The following is a 24,014-nucleotide window of genomic DNA, read 5'->3' on the forward strand; positions in this document are numbered from 1 at the left end:
AACCTACAGACTATACAACACCAAGAATGAGCCCTACTGTAAACTATGGATGTTAGGTGATAATTATATGTCGGTGAAAGTTCATCACTTGCTATAAATGTACCATTTTGTTGGAGGATGTTGATGGTGGGGAGACTGTGCATGTGTGGGAACAGGGGTATATGAAAATTCTCTGTACTTTCAATTGGGCTGTGAACCTAAAACTACTCTGAAAATAAAGCTTATTAACAATAATAGGGGGAAAAAAACAATGTTTTCTCCATTAATTATCTGTCTAGCTATAGATACTATTTCACAGATAAAATGAGAACAGTAAATTTTTGTCTATTGATATTTATGACTATTTTATTTTTTTAACTCTAGCACAAAGACAAGTTTCTCAATAACCATTGAATCACTAGCCTAAAAAGAACCATTTATGGTAATTCAGTAAAGAAGGTACAGGGGCATCAGGGTGGCTCAGTTGGTTAAGCATCCTACTCTTCATTTTGGCTCAGGCCATGATCCCAGGGTTGTGATATCGAGCCCCACATCAGGCTCTATGTGTGGAGTCTAAGAGTCTCTCTCCCCTTCTCCCTCTGCCCCTCCCCCACTCATTTGTGTGTGTGCGCACTCTCTCTCTTTCAAAAAAAAAAGTACAAAGTTAAGAGAACATGGCAAGAGAATACTATAGTTATGTACCATCATTATACTTTCATGTCACTGCTTCAACCTCAGTACTGTCTGATAATTGAAAACCGTCAGCATCGAAATCATTCTAGATTATTCGTTTTTTCTTTCTGGTGGTTCAATATGAAGCCTTCTTAAATGCCATCAACTTTCAAGTAATAGGAAAAAATTGCAGTTTTGAAAGCAAAAACCATTCCTCTCAACTTGGGTTAATTTTTTAACAAAATGAACATTTAAAACAATGTCACATCACAATAGAAGTGATATAGAGTATAGAAACTCAATGCTGTTGGGCTTTGTTTTGGTGACAGATTGTGTAGGAGAGCATTACCATTTAGATCTTTGCAAGATATTGGTGTAACCTAACACTAACAAATAAACATTGGTGCTTATTACGGTTATTGTTTATTTCAAGGTTTCCTGACCTTGAAACAGCAGAGAATACTACTGACTTGGAAACATGACCGCTTATGACTCACCACACTGGGAACCAGAAGGATTTACAAGGTTAGGATGACAGGCATGTCATGTATTTGCATCATGCTTGAAATGTTAGTAGCATATCACACACATGGCCGGCATATTCATTTCACAATATTCATCTCAGTTCTTCCTGTCAAGCATGGGAAGTATAGGCAATATGACTCTTAGATATAGCTGGTAAAAGGGCTTTCCTTTCCACCTCCTCTGCTCAGGGACCATGAATCCATGCTTCTAGAATCCATGCCTCTAAAACTGTCAGTGATTCACTGTTATAGCTCAACATACTTTTCTTTCTCCATTTATTGAAACCAGTGGCCATGTTGAAAGGTGAATATAAGCAGGGGTCCAATTGGTCTGGTCCCCTGCCCTATGTGGTCACATTTCAAGGGTTCATATCTTAAGATTATTTATTATCTCCTAAATCTCTTACTCTTACACATCAGTTAAGAGGAATATATTATATTTTTTATAAGATAGCTCTTAAATTCTTCAGCTTAGCTAGTTTGGGTAATATGACTTCAGAGGGATCCAAGAAAACAGGGTACAGGTCAGGTAAATTTTCTATTTGGGGAAAGGGAGCATTCTGGAATATAAAATACAGTCCTATAGTATATCTTCAGTCTCATTGATAGCAATAAAAAGAAGGTGTTGTCTTTTCCTTATCTTAGATTAAGGAAAACAAAGAAATGGTGCCACTCTTCCTCAGTGCTACCTGCAGAAGTGACAGCCATCTCCTACTTGGCATCACGGCCACCCTCAGACCTCTGGTGAAGCCCAAGATTATGAAAAAGGGAACCAAGAAGGGGCACCTGTGTGGCTCAGACAGTTGAGCATCCAACTTCGACTCAGGTCATGATTTCAAGGTTCATGAGTTTGAGCCCCACATCAGGCTCTGTGCTGTCAGCACAGAGCCCACTTCAGATCCTCTGTCCCCCTGCCTCTACCGCTCTCCTGCTGGCACTATCTCTCTCAAAAATAAATAAACATTAAAAAAAAGGAACCAGGAAGTTTATCTAGAACCAATCAGACCGATATGTCAAAATAAAGTGCAACTGGAAAAACCCAAGGGTATTGACAATAGGGTGTGCAGAAGATTCGGGGGCCAGATCTTGATGCCCCACATCGGTTATGAGAGCAACAAGAAAGCAAAGCACATGCTGCCCAGAGGCTTCCAGAAGTTCCTAGTCCACAACATTAAGGGGCTGGAAGTGCTGCTGATGTGCAACAAATCTTACTGTGCAGAAATTGCTTATGTCTCCCCCAAGAACTGCAAAGCCTCTGTGGAAAGAGCAGCGCAGCTGGCCATCAGAGTCACCGATCCCAATGCCAGGCTGTGTAGTACAGAAAATGAATAGACAGCTTATGTGCATGTCATATTTGTGTTAATAAAACCATAAAACTACCATCTGGCATTTCAAAAAAAGAAAGAAATAGTGCTAAAAATGGGTGAAGAAAGTGAAAAAAAATTTTCCTTCTTTTATAATTTTGCTATTTTTTCCAAGGGCCACTCAATACAATGTCAGTGCAAGAATTCTTCAGTTATTTATTTTCCTTTTTTTTAAATGTTTATTTATTTATTTTGAGAGGGCGAGAGAGCGAGAAAGCACATGAGCATGGGACGGGCAGAGAGAGAGAGAATCCCAAGCAGGCTCTGCACTGTCAGCACCGAGCCCGACATAGGGCTCAAACTCACGTGCTGTGAGATCACGACCTGAGGTAAAACCAAGAGTTAGACACTCAACCAACTGAGCCACCCAGGCACCCCAAAGAATTTTTCTTATGCTTTAAATATGTCACATCACCCAGTGAAAGACTGGGCATGTAACAGTTATCTGATAAATATTATTTGCCTCGCAACCTGATCAAACTCATTTCTCTTGTCATAGAGAGGAGTCCTAGAAAGCATGCAATAGTCACACGGAAGAAACACAGGGATAGGTGAGGGAGAGAAAACCTGCTTATATTCTTAATTAGTACCACGAGTAACTTGCTTATATGTTATGCTCTTACATATTTATTACAGCAAATTGAACAATTGTAAAACAAATAAAATTGGGAAGAAAGTAATGGGGAAAGAAAATCAGAACAACACCCAGCCTGGGGGAAGGATGATGCCAGCAACATCCCTGTAGTGGGAACAGCAAGTAGTTTTATTCCCTGTGCCAACGAGGATGGGAGGCAGGTGCCTGGCATTTAGGGCAGAAAGAGACTTGGGACTCCTTAAGAAATAAAACTAATACTAATGCTCATGAGTATTAACTAAGATAATGTTATCTATTACGGATACACTTCAAATTTTCAGGGGCCTGACACAACTGAAGTTTCTGTACTGCCACTGTCAAGTCTTAAAAATGGGTGTTTCTGCTTGATGGGATCAGGAGAATAGGGCATTCCCTGCTCCATGAAGTCACTCAAGGACCTAGATGGATGGCGATTTATCCATTTTCACTAGGTTTCTTCCAAGGCCGTTCCTGGGTATCACCTGCATTCCAGTTTGTGAGAAGGAGAAAAAAACATGGAGGATCATGCAGAGACGATTTTCCTGTGGTAGGAATGGGAGTAGACTACATCACCTCCATGTACATTCCATGTGTTCTAGACTTAGCCACGTGGCCTAACAAAGAAAGGTAGGAAATGTGATCTAGCTGACGCCAAGAAAGAAAGGGAAATAATTTTGTGATCAGCTAGTCATACTTGCTACAATATGGCTAATCCGTGATGTCACCATGGAGCAAAGATAACGTAAGGTATGTATTTGCTGATCCGCAGTGACACAAAAAGTAGTCCTTATATGGAGACATCACAGATTTAATGTTGGGTCTTTTGTGCTTGTAGAGTGAGGATTATAAACTAGGGAATCTGGAGAATCTGAGGGTACCTGACCTTCAGGTTTTGACTAAAGTAGATAGAATTTGAGAAGATTAGAGAGAGAAGAGTTTCTTTTGCTTAGAGACTATCTAGCTCTTTTAAAGTAGAGTTCCAGGATGGAATAGGAATAGAAATAGCAAAGAAATTAAAAAAAATACTTTTTAGGATTGGCTTCAGACCCAGGAGATACAGCAAAGTAGAAAGTTGAGGTTTCCTTCTAGGTTATGACCTCAATGGAAAATAAAAAGAGTAAAATTGTATATTGGTCTAGAATGTCAGTTTTTGCTTGTTTCTCTCTCTTAGATGCCTTCACTGTGGAGGTTAGTATGGAAGATTCTTTACCTTTGGTTGCAGGCTCATAAATTAGCCTTAAATAAAGTCTTAAAATATTATTGACTCTGGAATACTTCTAGTCCCTCCACAAAATTTATTTAGCTTACTATTAAAGGAATCATTTTCATTCCTTTTTGGCGTTGGTCCAAGCAGGCCAATGAAACAGACGTTTCCTGCCTTGGAAATATTACGAAAGTAATTCCCTTGCATCTGTCCATCCAGTTCACTTACTCCTCCCAAAGGAAAAGACATTGCTTATCTGACTGGTAAGATTAGGAAAAGAGTCTGCTAACACATGGCCTTGGCTTCAGACTCTTATATAGGGTAATCTATTATTATAGCTTCCAACATTGGGGAATAAAACTGGGGTAGGGATGATAAGGCCTGTGGTCCTGACTGTGACTTGGAGAGTTAATTAGCTCCGAGAGAAATGTATCAATAAATCCTATTATCATATTTTCAATCCACCTTTTCTCATTCAACTCTTTCATCAACAAAGCTTGTATTTTGGTATTTATTTGTCTAACTCTTGTGCATTTTTCTCAAATAAATCTTCAACACACAGGAAGAAGATGCCATTTATTGGCAGCCAACTCCAATAATGACCAGTATCGCTATTTCTTTTTCAAATTATTTCCGGCTTATTGTATTGCTTCCATGGCTCCTAATAATAATAATAGTAATCCAAACACTGTCAGCAATTTTCAAACTCATCTCACATGTTCTCAGAGAAATGTATAGGGAATATGGGGAAGAGGAGAGTATTGAATATTTCATTTCTGTGAGGTCTTCTATCTTCTAGCTAGATTTCCCCGTAGACCTCATTTCTTTCAAACACAGCATATTAGTGCCAGCAGAGTTGAGGTGACAAGAAGATATATTCACATACAGAAAGCCATGATCTACTCAGTGAACATTTCTGGGCAGCTCACCTTCTGCCTCCTCCTGCATAAATAAACAAAAGAGGGTTTTGACGAAGTATATATTTCCAACTTAAATTTTTGGTCCCTAGAATGCAACTTGACTCTTCGGCCTACTTCATCAGGGCTATGTCATCATGGCCAGAATGCAAGAAACAGTAATAAAGCTGTAAGAATGAATGAGATGTCTGCTCCAAATAGTCCAATTTGTTTTACGGTTAAAGACAAGTAGCGATTTCATTGATAAAATTACTTGGATGGACAATATTGCAGCTCAGAATGATTCCACCTATTCTATCTTTTTCATATGTGATAAACATAGATCCAAATTTGCAATATGAGGGTTAACCGGCCTTTCTTAAAAGTAATCTTTGGAGGAAAAACATTCTGCCCACACTTATTGTGTAAACTACAATCCCATCAACTGAGAACTTCATTTATATCCTTGCTTTGCTTCTCTTCATTAAGCTGTAAATGATCTCACGTGATCTCACAGGCAGAACAAATGGCATAAACTAAGAGTTTCAGGTTATGCTGAAAACAAACCAAGTAAGCATAAATAATTCAATCAGATATTTACATTCTAATGGATTGCAAAATCCAGAGCCAGTCTGTTTCAGCTACAATTTCCCTCAAGGTGGTTGTTGTATTGCAGTTTGACTTAAAAGAGACAAGAGGTACCTGCCTGGGTGTGCGGGAGGAGGGGTGGATTTCTTCCATTGCGGAAGCTAGTCTCCCACTCTACAAGAAGGAAGGAGGGAGGAGAAAATGGCCCTTTTCTATGTGAGTAGCTGCACCCGTTACGTAGATTCTGGTCTAAAGAAAGCTTGTGCCTCTTCAGCTACTGCTTTCCCTAATCCTCTAAAATTTATTTTAAGAATAATTAAACCTAATTAAAACTATCTGCTTTACTGCCAGAGTGGTCCTTCGATGCCCTAGAAAGACACACAGACGGCTCAGAAAGGAACTGGGAAGCAGAAGGAAACGTGGAGCTCCACAGCCCTTCATATGCAAGCAAATAAGCAGGAAGAAAGGTTAATGTTATTGGGAAAAAAAAAAAAAAAAAACAACCCAGAGACTGGAGACAGGTGTTAGGACCTGAGGCAAGATTCGAGACTGTGGGAGATGATGTGCCTGGAATGAGGGTATATGCCGGTCTCCGAAGATCCAGCCAGCAGTCCTGACCTATTTGCTCCACAGGAGTGACCGTGTTATTACTTGCGGTTTAGTGTGTCAGCCTCCATGCTTACTGGACCCTGGATGCTGAAGGGTATGGGCTACGTGGCAAACCTGGCTTACTTAGATTGGTGGTTTAATTTTCCTGCTGCTCTCCAGAGAGACTATTTCTATACTGTAGCGTATTTATTATGAATATTAAGCAATAAAACTAGCCGTATTTGAGAAAAGAGTCATGCCCACTGCAAACTCCATGTTAATTAGCTGCAAACAAAACCCAAACATCTCCAGAAAACATAATGCTTTATATTCTAATTCTCTCAGCTGTTAGGTTTCTGTGTCTCCCTCGCTACAGAACACAGGGTGAAGAGATTTCTCTTTTAATATATGTAGTCCTATTTTCAAACAGACTCTTGGTGCCACTACATTCCTCACCTTAAAAACATTTAGGGATGTTCTAGCCATGACGAGGGAATAGGAGCCACGGGAGCACTTTCATAATGAAATTTTGTGGAGGCCCCAAATTTCATTTTAAACCAGAATTTTGATATTTCCCCTCCCAACCAAAACCTTGACATCAGCTTATTAATAAAAAGAAAAACCTTTCCTGTGATTTCGGCTCAATCACAAAAGCCCAGATGATCAAAAGGAAAATAGCAAAGGATGTGATGTGTGCACGTGTGTGTTTCTGGTGGGGATGCAGGGAGTTTACAAGACGCAAGAGGAAGGGAGGAATATTGGAAGGAGAGAGAAAGAAATGTACTGGGAAACCCACCACCCAGAAATATTGCCTTTGAGTAATAGTAGGCATAAAAATACTGACAAAAGGATTTCACTAACAAGATTTTCCCCTTGAGATCACTTTTCTCTAGAATGTAACATCCTTAAATTAGAGAAGGTAAGAGTATTATAAAAGAGAATACCCAATTGAAAGAGTGAAAACAGGGTAAAAAACAGGCAAAATCAAAACTCTAAAAGAATTCTAATTTCTGTGTCAGCCCTTTTAGAAATCCAGAGACATGGTTAAAACTTCTTCACTCACAAAAACTTTCAGCATAAAATGTTTAATAAGACTTACTTGAGAGCCTCAGAAGTCTGGATCTCCCTGGCTATTATGTGCAAAGTTATAAAGGAGTCCATTTTTCAGTTAGTCAAGTGCAAGTTTGAAAACTCATTTACTGCACACACTCTCCTGAAAGAAATTGCTAAAAATAACTAGTCCGTGTTGCTCAGGTAGTGACAACCTGACAGGTAAAGGCATAATCACGTGGTTCTCTTCATCTTCTGGACAATGTCTTTGGTCGTTTGGCCAGTGGGTTGGGTTTTTTTGGTTAAGTTGCTCTCACATCTTGCTATGCCATATGAAAATAAACATAATCTAAATGGCTGCTGGGCTTCAACTGTTTGTAGGTCCAAATGAAATTCCACTGCTAGAAAAACGGAAGTTCTCTTAGTACCTACCACTCTCGGGCAAGCCAGAAGAGCCCAGATTCTCTTTAACATTCCTTTCCAATCTCAGAACTCCCTGTGTGCCCCAGCCTGGGCCTCTCTTCTCTGTCCTGGGGGTGTTAGGAAGTTTCTTGCTTCCGATCACATCTCTGGCAGCAGACCAGACCTCCCACCCCGACCCTGGCAAGAGCGTCCTATGGATCGGAACCATAAGAGCTCCCCTGGGCCTGAGTTGTGATGCCATGCCTTCCTCAGGAGCCACTGCTCTTTATTATGTCCCTACCACTCCTGGCCAAGCTTCTCCTCCTTTCTCCCATATGCACGAGGGACACTATGACTTTTCACAAGACCTGAGCAAAGACCCAGGTATGGGAAGGGAAGTACACACTGAAGTTAATCCACAGCAGCTACCAGAAATGGCTGTTCTGAGAGGCCCTCGGTTGTGATGTTCCTCAAAGGCTGCCTCCTTGCCTCTCCTTGGGAGGGAGGGAAGTTTTCTCTCCTAGCGTCTCTTCAAGATGCCAGAGGAGAAAAAGACAAGGCGTCAGAGAGAAGACCCAAGCAAATAAATCCTAAGAAGATGAAAATAGTCCCTCCTCTCCTTCAGACTGAGCATTCTAGTCTCAAAATCGACTCTGTCTTAGAGTGACTGACACTAGAAAACTTCATTCCCTGGAGGACTGGTCCTCACCTTTCAGTCTCAATGAAACTACCACATCATAATACAGCCACCCTGCCTACAACGAGGTGCACACAGAAGGTAGAGAGGGTAGGGGACTGGGAAGCAGGAGATACTGCTTCTTTAAATCCCTGCTTCCAAATTACTAAGCAAGGATAGCTCCTTTGAGTTTTAAAGGTTCACAGATTCTGGGCTCTCAGTTTTGAATCTACCATGTATAGGACTGTTTTCTGGTTCTTTCTCTAGGGTGAAGTGAAAGTGATTCCTACCTATCCTTTTCCAAAGTCTCTGGGTCTCAGAGCCTGACCAAGTCCGAGAAGTTCCTCGATGCAAGACTCCGGATATATTTCCACAACAGCAAACAGCAGTTTGTAGGTATCCATACCCATACTTGGAAAAGAAACTTTTTTTTTTCAGAACAAGCAGCCTACAGATTCACTATTCTGCTTGCCACATAGATAGATGACCTTCCCCGTGATCACCCAGAACAGTTTAGCTCCTCCTAGCTACAGCTTCTCAAACACCTCCTTTGCATATTATGACCTGTGATTTAGATTTGCATAACTGAAAGGCCCATGCAATGAGTTGCTTCAACATAGAGAAATCGTCTGCATCAACACTATATGCAAGTCCCAGCTTTTAGCAAAAAAGAAAAACTGCTTGCAGACTTAAAATGATCTTGTCTCCACCCCAAATTCTGTCACTTCCACCAATGTTTCCAATAGCTCAGGGGCAGCTGCCCACAGACCTCAAGCTCAAAGCACCATGTGCTTTTCAACATTCCCTTGAGCAGTCTCTGCGAGGAGCCAGACCAAGAAAGGGAAGTCAGCCCTGAGGTGATGGCAGTGGAATCACTTTCATATCTTTTTTTCAGAAATTGCTTCTTTTTCTCTATGTAGTCAGCAACTGACCCTCCTAGAAAGAAAGTGCCTAATCTAATGTCAGTTGAATGATAATAAAAGCAAACACCTAGTAACAGTTACATTGCAGCATGCACTGTTCCAAATGCCCTACATAGTTTGGGTCTCCAGAACATCTCTACTGCATATGCACTATATGTACACACACACACACACACACACACACACACACACACACACACACACACACTCACCAGCTCTCTGCCCATCTTATGGGCCAGAGAGGGATTAAATGGTTTGCCCAGATCATACAGAATAAAAGTGGTTTAACAGACATTTGACAACATGGCTCCAGACTCATTGTCTTAACCACTCCACTCCACTGCCTCGTGAGACTGGATATCCTACTACTTTTCATAAATTCCCGATTCAAAAAGTGGCCACACTAACTTGGAGTATTTCAGCCACTATCCCACTGCATCTATTTACTACAGACAGCTTTAGAGACATCCTAACATGCCAATGTAAGAGGAACACGGACACTGTCTGTGTCCTCTTTGCTGGTATCATCATCACCAGTCGGGTCCATAGCAACTACTATTCATAGAGCTTTTACTGTGTCCCAGGCACCCAGCTAACTGCATATGATGAACGGCATCATTTGATTTTTACAAACCCACAGGTGCTATTATTGCTCCCCATTTTGCAGAATATGAAACTGAGTCTCTGGGAGGTTAAGTAACTTGCCAAGGGTCACACGGCTATTGAGTTTGAGAATCAAAATTTAAACCAGGTCCTTAGATCTCAGACTCCATGCTTTTTGACCACTATGCTGTAGTACCGCCTGGGTATAACTGTTATTCCAGAAATATGGGATTTGTCGTGAATCACTGTGATATAGTGAGGCCACTGAAATTATTTTTACATATGAAAATTCGCTTTCTCTCATTCATGAGAGATGGCCTCAGATTTGTCTTCTTTGATTTATTTTCATACCATTTAGTACATCATGTCTAAAATTAAGAAGCTAGGTTTATAGAGAAGAAGAAGTGAGATACTTTGACTTACGTTATCTGAAGTATAAGAACGCTGTTATTAGTTTTTCCATTTTTCGATTCATCTCATGAAACCTGAGATTGTATTCATTACCTCCTTGGCGCGAGCCCCAATTTACATGCATGCAGCCAGTCTGGTATGAAAACTGTTGTTCTTTGTTGTATAATTACTTTGACCTGGGATTCAATAAATAGAAACATGTTTATAAGATTGTGATGCTAATTTACATGAAACTGGAAAACTACCAGTGTTAAAAAATTAACAAAGGAAGTATGATATCAAGAATAGTTGGAGGAGTCAAAATAATATCAATACTGCTATTATGTTTATATTCCTTTCTTTTCTCCAGGTTTTCTTATCTAAAGAATTCAAAAGCCTTTTTTACATTCCAGTACGTTACAGTGTGAAGGACTGTAACAGAAGGTAATAGAGTTGTGTAGGAGAAAGTGCTGTGTACAGTGAAATAGCCCAGTAGAGTGAGAAGGGCATCGGCTTCAGAGGCAAGACATTTGGGTGACATTTACAGAAAGCGAGCGTATCAAAATCTTACAGTTATTTTTGTCACAACAGGATTGCAGTACTTGGTTTTGCTTGCCTAAATTGGCTGCAAGAAGGCAGTGAGAACAAACCAACAGTTTCAAAGAGCCACTTCTTCCAAATGGTCTATTGACACACGCATTTTCCACATCTGATGCTGTTTCCCTGGATCCATAAGGGCAGCGCCATTACTCATCAGGACATATTTTAGCCACCTAATGACTGGGATGAGTGTGAAACTAGGCCTCTGTTCTTCCTCCTTCCTAACTAGGTTCGTACTCAACATAGGAGTTTTGAGCTTGGGAAATGCATACATAATACACATACATGTACATACTTGCACGTATGCATAAAATGGCTGGACTGGATCTTTAAAAATAAATCATGGAAGGCTCATGCGTGACTAGTGGGAATGTAAATTGATACAACCACCTTGGGAAACTGTTTAACAATGTTGGCTAAGGCTGGATGTTTGTATAACGTGTATCCAGCAATCCCACTTCCAGGAGTATGCCCCCCAAAATGCGTATATGTCCACAACATTACACATACAATAGCTTTGGAGCACTATTTTTAATAGAGAACAACTAAAAAACATTTGGGTAACCTTCAATAGTTGAATGAATAAATAAAGGGAATACTACACAACAGTCAGAATGAACACATTGCTGCTACACAGCAACATACATGAACCATAAAAATGCACAGGTGAAGAGAAGAAAGCAGATGCAAAAAGCACGTGCTCTATGATTCACTTTCCACAAAATTATAAAAGAAAACAGGGAAAGCTAATCTGTGATATTAGACTCTATAAGAGTGATTACCTATAATGAGAAGGGGTGACTGGACCAGGTCATGAGAGGGCTTCTTAGATAATAGAGATGCTTTATTTCCGGAGTTGCTGCTTTGTCACACAGATACGCTAACTTTGTGAAGATATTAATTGTAGCCTTAAGACTTTTGTACTTCTCTGCTCATGTACTATACTTTAATAAGTTTATATTAAAATAATTCTACATATGTGTATTTAGACTTCTAAAATTCTGTATATTCTTAATCATATTACCTTAGAGTAGGGTTTCTTCAATTTGAACACTGTTGAAATTCGGAGGCATGATAATTCTTTGTCGTGGGAGGCCATCCTGTACACTGTGGGGTGTTTAGTAGCTTCCCTGACCATTATGTACTAGGTGCCAGTAGCACACCCTCTCCCCCAAAATCATAATCATCAAAAATGTCTCCAGACGTTGCCAAATGTCCCCTGGGAGGTGAAGTTGCCTCCAGTTGAGAACCACTGCCTTAAAGTAACTTAAACAAAAGGTCACATTTTACCAAGTTTACTGATCAATTAACGCCACCTACGTTCATTTCATGACCATTAATTAAATGCCAAGAAGTATTTTAGTCACTGTTACGTGGGATCAGCCTGGAAACTCAGAGAGAGAGTCATTCACACCCAGTAACAGAATTATTCATGTTACATGTTGTGCAGATGCAATCGGAACAAAAGAAGATACAAAAAATAACTCAAAATTCCTGAGACAGCTACTCCGTGATAATCAGAAAACAACAGATCACATCTTGACCTAACTCAAACTCTGGACCTTTCCATAATTTGGAAAGATGAATATTGGAGGGCAATGGGGACAGTAGAGCAGATGATGAACACTCCTCTTGGGATCTCTTTAGTTACTACAGAGTAAGAGGAGGCCAAGAGGTCCAAGGGACCTCATTAAACAAAAAGTTATGGCATGGAGTCTCCCTAACACCGTGGTTCACCCCTTACATGAAAAAGGCCAGAAATCAAAACTGCTCCCAGTCACTCCAGCCTTAAGAAGCAGTAACACAAGGACGAGGTTTCCCTGCCAGAACTGGTCTTGGCCCCCATGTCTCACCTCCACAGTAAACTGCTCTATCACTAATGAGCTTTTTAACTTAAGATGCCAGAGAACAGTCGAGAAAGGCATTATCCAGGAGAGAGAGAATACAAATCACGTGTGCTTTTGTATATTCTAGTTACCACATTTAAAATGTAAAAATAATAGGTAAATTTAATTTTGAGAACATGTTTTATTTGACCCACAAATCCAAATGATCGTTTCAATATATAATAGAAAAATCATTATGAGGTATTTTTCTTTTTTTTCATGCTAAGTCTTTAAAGTCTAATGTATGATTTATAGTAGTATCACAGTTCAAACTAGTCACAATTTCAAATGCTCAGTAGTCACATTTGGCTATTGGCTGCCATATTGAATAGTGCAGGTTTAGAAGTAACAGTGGCAAGGTGGACAGTGAGGCTGTCTGGAGTGAATCTGTCCATTTTTTTAGGAGGCACATGGTGGCCATAAATACTTTGTCATAAAGAGAGATGCAGTAAATAGAAAACAAGGTTGATATGCATTTATCTCATTATAGTTTTCAGTTGAAACTTTTGTGATTTCCATTATAACTTTTTCTTTGATCCATGAATTATGTGGATGAGCATTTTAAAATTTCCACATTTATTTGGAAAGGGAAGGGGAGAGGATGTTCCTGATTTCTATTCGACTTTTAATTTTACTTAATGATGGTTTATATAAATTTTTGCTCTTTTATGAGCCCTCCTCCTTGGACGTGACCAATCTAGCACATGTGTTGTTACTACAACTATTCCATTCTATTCCATCTATGCTTTCAGTGTGTGAAAGATCAAGACTATGAACAATATTGTTCAACTCTATAGTGTATACTTAGTAAATTTTGCTTGATATAAAGACTTTTTTTTTTATTTTTTTAACATTTATTTGTTGTTAAGAGAGAGACAGAATGCGAGCAGGGGAGGGGCAGAGAGAGGGGGAGACACAGAATCTGAAGCAGGCTCTAGGCTCTGAGCTATCAGCACAGAGCCCAACGTGGGGCCCCAAATCACTAACCACAAGATCATGACCTGAGTCAAATCGGACGCTTAACCAACTGAGCCACCCAGGTGCCCCAATATAAAGAGGTTTGTTACAAATCTTCTACCATAATTATTGATTTATCCAAGTTTAGTAATTTTGTTAGTATTTTCTTCACATATAGGCTGAATTATATGAAACTGCCAGTAGTTGATCATTTTTAATGCATTTTTTGTGACGGAGAGGGAGAGAGAGAGAGAGAGAGAGAGAGAGCAAGCTGGGGAGGGGCAGAGGCAGAGGGAGAAGGAATCTTAAGCAGGCTCCTTGCCCAGCACGAAGCCTGATGAGGAGCTTGATCTCACCACTGTGAGATCATCACCTGGGCTGAAACCAAGAGTAGGATGCTTAACTGAATTAGCCACCCAGGTGCCCCCAAAATTGTAATTTTATACAATTCAGTCTAATTATTTGAATTATTGCATACACCAAAATTTAGAATCCTTTAAATTTCTCCGGTGATTTGTTCCTTTTATAATAATGTATCAACCCACTTTATTTTTAATTATTTATTTATTTCGAGAGACTGAGTGAGTGGGGGAGGGACAGAGAAAGAGAGGGAGAGTGAGAATCCCAAGCAGGCTCTGCACTGCCAGAGCAGAGTCTGATGTGGGGCTCGAACTCACGAACCATGAGATCATGACCTGAGCTGGAACCAAGAGTCAGACACTTAACTGACTGAGCCACCCAGGTGCCCCTCAACCCAATTTATAATAACATTTTTTTTGCATGAAAATCCTTTTGCTTGATAATATTGCAGTTATTAACCTTTTTGAGTAGTATTTAGATATTATTTAGATTTCCAATAGGCAATATATAGCTAAATGATTTTAATCTGAAAGTTTGTATTTTAACTATAAGACCTCTTAAAATTATTGTTGGTGTGATTAATATCTTTGGATTTATTTTTGCAATATTCAGTTATGCTTTTCTAATTGTCATGAGATTTTTTCTTCTTTTTTAAGATTGCTTTCTTCATTTCTTGCCTTCTGTAGGACTGTCTTGTCTTTATTCACTTCTTTCTACTGATTACAAAATTACATTTATTTCTGTATGTGTGGTGATTATACTTAAACTGCTGTCATTTGATTTCAAATGTAAAGTTAATTAATAATTGTGGCTTCCTTTGTAAAATAAACATCCCCCATACAGTTTGCCTCTAATTATAACCCTCCTATCTTAATTCTATTACTTTATTTTATACCTAGTTTTTTCTTATAACTCCCAAATTCGTCATTATTATACTGGTGGTAGTTGTTTTAAACATTAAATACTCTGCTGGTTTACTGATTTAAATGACTTACTGATTTTTTGCTCACCAGAGCTTATTGTACTGCACTTCTTCCCCCAACATCAATTTTCTTGTTTCTTAACATCAGTATTCTATAAAATAGAAGTTCCTTCTGTGAAATATCACAGTCTTCAATACCTTTATTTCTCCTTTTTTTTAAAGTATGTACTTTATCCTTGTATGTAATTCTACATTGACTGTTTTTTGTTGGTTTTGTTTTGTTTTGTTAGCACTTTGAAGACAAAATTTCTGTCATTTTTCTGTCCTCTATTGTAGGCTCTGTCAGTTTCATTCTGGTCCTTTTGTAAGAGATCTGCCTCTTCTCTCTAGTTGCTTTAAATGTTCTCCTCTCTGGCTTTAGTGTTCTTCAATTTCACCAACTTGGGCCTGGGTATTGATTTGTCTCTATTAATTCTGCTTATTTTTTAAACACCAATTCTGGGAAATTTATAGCCATATTCTCTTGGAATAATACCTTGCAATGCTTCTGTATATTCTCTTGAGTTTCTCCCACTTTCTTATTCTCTTGCTGGGTAATTTAATCAATCATCAAGTTTATATATTATTTAGTTGTATTATTTGTCTAATATATTAATTTTGTTTTTAATCTCAATTATTAACATTTTCCTTTTCTAAATCTGTTCCTTGTTTCATTATTCTCATTGGATTTTAATTCTTAATTTAATGTCTTAATCATCATTAATATAATTTTATTTTTATTATCACTTCAAGTTCTTTGGGCTATAATAATTATATTATCCATTAGCTAACAGAAAACTGATCATTTAAAATAATGTTTTGTAGTTTGTATCATGACATTACCTCTGCACAATTTTAATTTTTCATTGGAAGTCCATGTGGTGTGCATGGCAGGGGTGCCCATTGATCTTAGTTATATTTGCTTCTACCAAGTACCTCAGTAGCATTGCCAGCCAAGGATCAAGTTTTATATTAATATTTTGGTTTCTTATTCATGGTCTATGTGGGTAAAATAAATTTAAACCTCAAACCCATGTTTCATTTCTGAACTCTGAGTGGAATTTGCAACCCTTCTCCTGATCCCTGTCTTTTCCTTGTCCCATTGGCTAGATGTTAACTAATCTGAGGATGAAGCGGTTCTTGGGTCTCAACTTTATGAAGACAAAAGGATTGGATCTCTGACTATCCAATACCTAGCTCAAAACAAACAAACAAACAAACAAACAAACAAAAAACAAAACACAATGCTTTACCTCAATCCCTCAAGTGAGGTCAAACTGAGGTTACTTTTTCTCTGATGACAATCCATTCAAAGGCCCCCAATTCCAGGTGGGGATTTTGCTACCAAATGCCTACCTTGAAAGGGGCTAAGGCTTTAGCTCTGTCCTTCTAGTGAAATGAAAGCTTAGCTGACTAGCCTGCAGCTGACAACTCCCACTTGACCTCTTGCTTCGGCACAGCCACAGATTCAACATGTGCCTACAATTCTGCTTTTCAGTTTCACCTATGTCCCTAAGCACCTGGAGATTTCTCTTTCTTTTTGAAAGTTCCGCTATGCATTAAAGAAACGTTGTTTTTACATTTTAGCCAAGAATTCCAGTTGCCAGGTTATCTTGGTGTGCCATCTTACTAGAATCTCAAAGGCTCTTTGAACCCTTTCCCTACCACAGCATTCAAGAGGCTAAGACACACTCCTATACATAATAGTTACTGACTATACAATGAATTGTGTTAATGTAGGGAATATATATTTGCAAAGACTCCTAGGGTAGTAGCTCTCAATCTTTAATTGGCTGGTAATTCATCTGGGGAATCTCCTTAAAATGCAAACTCTGATTCAGTAGGTGAATCATGTGATGCACAGGCTGCTGGAGGCTCCGCTTGGAGGAGCAAAGGCCCAAGGAAATTCTAATATGCACTTTCTAAGGAGGTATCTCCCCACCAACTGCCTGTCTTTTCCCGGTCATTATTTACAGCAAACTATTTGCAGGTATATTTAGTGTTGATGACCTGATCAGACCACCAAAATATTATATATCTCTTTAGTAACATAGTTTGACTCTTCAAGCTTTTGATGTTGTTTTCTAATTATTTTATATTTTAAAATTCCCCCTTCTAACTTAGCAACATTGGCTATTTCACTGATATGATGTGTGCCTCGGTTTCCCAAAATTTGGGGGTTTAAATAAATTCTTTAATTTTGGAGACAATATCTACTCTTACAGCATCCTCAATATTGCCTAGAGAGGGCTACATAGAAGACACTCAATACATGATTGCCAATTACCAAAAATAAGATAATGTACATTACCCAGAGATGGACTCACCGTCCTTGGCTTTGTTCTTAAGTTTTTTGAAAAGAAAACTGCTTACCTCCACAACACTGTTGCCTGTCCATTACCTATGCTGGGCACTTTAAAAATGAGGCACAGTCTGGAAAGGAGAGACGGTGGGGAGTGAGTCTACTGTCCTCAAGGATTCTCTGTCTTAAATTCCTCAAGGTAAACATCATGGCCCAGAGGGGAGCACAATAAATTGCTTCCCCAGCTGTGATGTTGCTTAAGGACACGGTTTCTGAGTCTACTGGCTTCATTACTCTCTAACCTGGGGTGAAAAGAAACCTCAAAAGGGATTTCAGTGGAACTCTCTTTGCCATCTTCTAACCCTAATGTACATTACTGACCATCCCTAACAGAAGATAAAAAGAAAGAAATAGGTTTGGTACACACAGCTGAATGTGAGTACCCAAGAACCATGTTGGTGTTTATCCACACAGTAGTATTTGAATAATCTCTCTTATCCTTTCATCATTTCATCACTGAGCTCATCTTAGCGTTATAGAATATTTGTTTAAAGTGTATGTGTGTATACTCTTTATTTATACACACACACACACACACACACACACACACACACACACAGGTGTTTAAAGAGATTAAGATTCTTGGCCCTCATTCCCTCCCCTTATTCATTTAAATTCTGGCTTATTTGTATGTATGAGAAAATGCCTTAGATCTCACACACACATACCCATAAAACTCACTAGAAAAGCTCAACCAATTTAGTGCCACATGCTACAGAAAGAACTTGGGATAGAATATAACTGATCAAGTAAGCAACTGTCAGAAAAGCTGAAGCTGGGTTCTCGGATTCTCAGTGGGCCATAGTTGGATCTCAGCCATCCAGGGGTAGTTCTCTAAGCAGCATACTTTACACTCAGTGTTTCCCCATACTGTGTTTCTCTAGGCCGTATCTAACTCAATGATATCTTAAAGAAACTACAAGAATAGGCCAGCTTATTCCTATAGGTCTAGGAGGAATCAGTCTAAGAGGATTTCACTCACCACAGGGGTGCTCTGAGCTATACTGGACATGCAATTCAGTGGTACAGAATGTGCTCAAAGATGTCCACTTTTTAACTCATCTAGAAGTGTGCTATAATGCGTAGTTATTGTCTCTTCAGGCGGCATTGTAACTCTTTTTCTGTTTCCCTATCACTGATGATATACATATAACTGACTTCTCAAAAAAGAAGCAGAAAAGCAAGAAGAATTTTAATCGGTGCATCATTTTTCAAATAAAACTGCCCTGGCTAAAATTAACAAAAATATTAGTTCTTTTAACCGAAGCATTAATTCATTGACCTTTATGACTTTATCTTCGCACACAGCCAATTCCATGTACCTGGAGACAAGAAGAAAATGGAGCATTAGCATAGAGACAGTTCTCAAATCTGACCTTAGTCAAAAATTCCTACCAAAGCTTTAACAGAAGAAAGTCAAGGTGACTGGGGGAATGTAATCTCTTCTCCATGTGGTGGAAAATCTGGGGGAGCAGAAGTTCCAAGAGTTAGGCAGCCCCAAGAATAAGATATCTGAATCTACAGAAAGAATAAATGGCTGCCATGTTAACAAGAACAGAACGAACTCTGCGTGTTGTAAAGTTTGAAGTCCTGGGAGCAGTCAGCCTACAAGAAAACACACTTGGCAGAAAGCTCCATAGGGAAAATCCCATGGGACCATGCATTCCAGAGGGCAGGAATGTGTCTCTTTTTATTTTGCCCCAGCTACCTAACACATTGTCAGACACCTGATAGGTAATCAAGATATACTCAACGTAGTTTTACAGAAGGAAGGAGAGGAAAGGAGGGAAAGGAAATGAGACATATTTATCCAGTTTTACAGTAGATTTTGTTGCTTCTTATTGATGGAGCAGCATGGTGACCTCTATTTTTAATTTCACAGAGCTGCTGGCATTTATTGAGCATTACAGTGTACTCTTGACTGATCCTTTATCACCATATGCCCCAGTCACCCATTGAGGTCTGAATTGGCAGTTACTCAGTGTGCCCCAAGTATAACTTTGTGACCACAGGAGCCAGTGTTTTCTGTAATTATGCTCCTGGGCGGTGAAATCTGTTCCCTGTTGAGATTAAGAGAGAAACGTCTGTCATAGAAATTAGGTTAAAGTAAAGGAGGTACATGTATTTGCTGATCTCTTTAATCTTTACTATTGTTTTAATTTGATTTTCATTTGATTTTCTTATTCACTGCATCACCATTTGATAAAGTGGTAGTAATCATAACGACAACCAACACTTATATTTTACGAAGTACCAGATGTTATTTAATTCTCAAATAAGCTTTATTGGAGGTACCATAACTGGCTTTATTTTACAGATAAAAACAAAACAAAACAAAACAAAACTGAAGGACAGAGAGGTTAAGCAATGTACGTAGCAGAACCAGGATTCAATCCAGTTTGTCTCTAACACTATGATAAATATATTTTAACTACGTATAAATATGTGTTGTGGTTATGTGTATGTATGCGGGAATGTATAATGCACGTATTTTAAAGTAGATAACACTGTAAGTTTGAACGATGGATATTCTTGGGAACTGTGTATTTTAGCAATATGTGAGCAATTATGGAGCAACCACCGCCAACGTGTTCCAACCACTATGCTATCTGCTTTATACATTGTGTCTTAATACATACAAGTAAGATCCTATTTGGCAGAGTAGAGAGTTGGTTTGTATGATACCCTCCTCCCAAGGTATTTTCTACTAAATGGCGTTATAAATCAAACCCAGACTGCATCCAAAGCCACACTCTTAAAAACACAATGATGTATAAAAGACTTTGGTCATATAATATTTAAAACGTAAGACCAATTCATTAGGAATATGAGTTAAATATTTACAACTGGGATATATTTTGGCAAACATACTGTAAATCTGGAGTCTGGTTTCAGATCCCTTTGCCTCTTTCTTCATCTCTACAACCAGAGTCTGCAATCATCTCCACATATGTGGTTAAAATACTGCACATGCTATACACACACACACACACACACACACACACACACACACACACAGAGAGAGAGAGAGAGAGAGAGAGAGAGAGAATCAAGTAAAACAAACCTCAGAGACTTAAAGGATTTAACCTCCTAAAAGGAACAGACGAGGAGAGGCTTTGGCAAAGAGCATTGGCAGGGTCATCTCAACCAATGAGACCTATTGGATATCACAATTTATCTTTTCTTTCTTTCAAAAATGTGCCTTGTCTAAAGAAGGACTCCTCAATGGTGTGAAGAAAAGGGCTCCAGAGTACCATCCACCCTGGCCAGATGTTGTTCAGGAGCCCCAAGACCTTGCTGATGTGAGCTTGGTTCAATAACAAAGAAAGCCCACCATTTATAAATATTTGTTTCAATATAGATACAGGGGCTGTTATTCTAAGTTCTTCTAAAATGGAGATATAGAACTAGGTTAGAAGGGTAGTGGTCAGAAATAAATGAACTTTCTATGTCAGTCCTGAAAGAAAGTATACCAGTTTCACTAGCATCTGGGTGTCCTCAGTAAGAACTCTAGAAGGCAAAAGAAGGTATGCTGAATATAGAGCAACTGTGTCTACTCTAGGCCCTCTCACTGCCAACTTCATATCCTTAAATTAAATTCTGGAACTACTAATAAGTCAGCATTCCAGAGGAAGTGTGTGTGTGTGTGTGTGTGTGTGTGTGTGTGTGTGCACGCGCACACGCATGCCTATTTCCATCAGCCAGAAGAAACAAAAGTTTAAGGGCTCTGAGGAGTGGGAATATTTGGCTACTTTGAGAAATGGGAGGTTTTGTGACTAGGCTAGGATGAGCAACTAGGAGAATGTGGTTGATGAGATTAGACAGGTTAAGACGAAACAAGAAGGCCCCAAAGACATGCCAACACTGCTTGGCTTGTACAGACTAATTTAACTTTTCTACTTTTCTGGAAAGTGGAAATTGGCTCTGTGATGCTCCATTCTCATAAAGAGGAATCTCAGGTACCCAGCCCTCACCATGAACTAGGAGCTGTATAAAGGAGTGCTGGGCTTATTAATGTGTCTCCTCCATGCTTCTGGTCAGAAAACCATCAAAAGAGAACAATGGCTGGCTTTTTCACCTGTGCTATCAGACAGGCCAGTCATCATACCAGTGGAGGTGGGGAAAGAGCAGTTGAAAGGAGTCCTAAAGGCCTAATACTATGAGGAGACCAGGAGGAGGAGTCCAGGAGATACCAAGGTGAGTTTAAGGTGGTTCTTGCTTTCCAGGAGTTCCCTGATTTGGAAGAGAGACTAGCAGAGTCTCCGAGGCCCAATTCCCTGGGAAGACAAAGACTAGAAAGGAGTCAGAGGAGGGGGCCAGAGAGCCTCTCCTGGGTGGGGCAGGTCTTCCTGGTACAGGTGTTATCTCAGCTGTACCCCTGTTTTTGTTTTTTAATCTGTATAGCATCCGCTATGACCAAAGCATGGTGACTGGATCAGAGAAATAGCCTAAATAAATAAATAAATAAATAAATAAACAAACAAACAAAATCAATAAACAAATCAATAAATTTGACATGTGTGTGTACATCATAAAACATCACAATCAAGATAACAGACATATTTATCACCCACAAACATCTCATGTGCTCTTTGGCAATCCCCTTCTCTCTCACCCTTCCCATCCTCCCAACCCCCATTGCTAGTATACCACCAATCAGCTTTCTGTCACTACAGAGTACTTTGCATTTTCTAGAAATATTGCCAGTAAGATTGCCTATAAGTGACTCAGCATGACATGGACATCTTTATTAGCTTCCTGTCTCCTTTTACAACATCATTTCCATAGACTCTCCCAACTGCCCCTAGGTTCCAGCCACATGTTAAACCACTTAAGAGTTCCCTGTTCTTTCACAATTCTTGAGATTGTTCATATGCTGAATCCTCTACCAGAAAAAGTCCTTCCTCCCTTCATCAATTTCATGAGGTCTTAATGACTCAAGAACAAGATCAAATGTAGGAAACCCTCAAGCAGCTTGGATGACTTTATGCATTGTGTGAGGGATTTATCTGGCATATTGTTATATTAATGACTTATAGTCTTCTTATTAATTTGTCTACTTCCCATGCTCAACCACGAGTTCCTTGAAGGCAGATACTAGAGCTTATTAATCAGTGGTTCCCCAGTACATGGCATTTATTTGGTACTCATGAATGTTTGTTGAATAAATGAATGAATCAGCGAGAGAACCAGTGAATCAATGTGACTTTCTTCCTCTTCCCTTCCCTAAATGTACTCTGTGCCCCCATGAGATCTTTATGTAAATAGAAACAGTTTCACAGGCAGCCAAATACATTGTCTTTCAAAATATCTTTCTCCAGGTTTGCTCCTATACAATGATAACTTAACCTTTTTTTGCTTCTTCATTTTTCTTTTCCTTCCAGCTCCTACTGGCCTTTACAATACATGTATAAATTAATAGACCAAGGAAATAGTTAACAGGCAAATTAGTAAGAATGAGGTCAAGAAGAGAAAAAACTCTCATTGCTAATGCCGGCTACATCACTGCAAATCTTAAATACCACCACACTTGTAAAAATCAGTAAAGCAGACAAAAATGCATTTTCCAAATGCATTTCATCATCCAAGGATAACCACAATTTTCCCCTTCATACAGTTCTTCTTGTCTTTACATGTACCCACATTTATTTATTTTTACGAACTGTGGATCATCTTATGCGTAAAGTTCTATGTCTTGCAATTTTATTTACCATTTTATCATGACCGTTTCCTCATATCTTTCCTAACATGAATTTTAATGAATACATAATTTTCCTTTGTGGAGTTGATATAATCAACTCTTGATTTCCTAAACTAATGGAGGCAAATTATACTGAAAATGAGATGGCTATCTAATACCTACTAGGATAACTAGAGTTCGTCAAATATTGCCTGCAATACAGAGCAGTTAAAGGGAAAGAGAAATGTTGAATCTAAACAGATAGTTGTTGAGTTTTTTTCTTTACACACACACACACACACAAAATGTATTGCTTAGCATTTCTTTGATATTAAAAAGTGAAGAAGATTTTAGCAAGTTACCTAAAGGTCTTAAATTAAGAATTGATTGATTAATATTCTATATCACTTTCCCCATTTCATTTCATCAATATGGCACTTTAGGCCTTTTCTCTCTTGCATCATTATGCACTGACCTTTCCATTGTTAATGCTTCTATTCTATGCCTGAGTAGAGAGAATTTTTTCCCTCTTTTCAGAGATTAGCTGCAAAGAAAATTTATGTGACATTCAAAAGAATTATTTCCAACCTACCCTTTCAAATGCCTTTCTGACATCTAATGATGTAATTGAGCTACATTAATTTTAGGGAGCATCTATATTTGCATAATAAAAAATTTGATTTTAATGTACTTCAAAATATGCATTGCTTCAAAATTAATGCAGTATTTTTTGCAA

This window comes from Panthera leo, chromosome B3 (genome assembly GCF_018350215.1).
Source record: "Panthera leo isolate Ple1 chromosome B3, P.leo_Ple1_pat1.1, whole genome shotgun sequence".
NCBI classification, from domain to species: Eukaryota; Metazoa; Chordata; class Mammalia; order Carnivora; family Felidae; genus Panthera; species Panthera leo.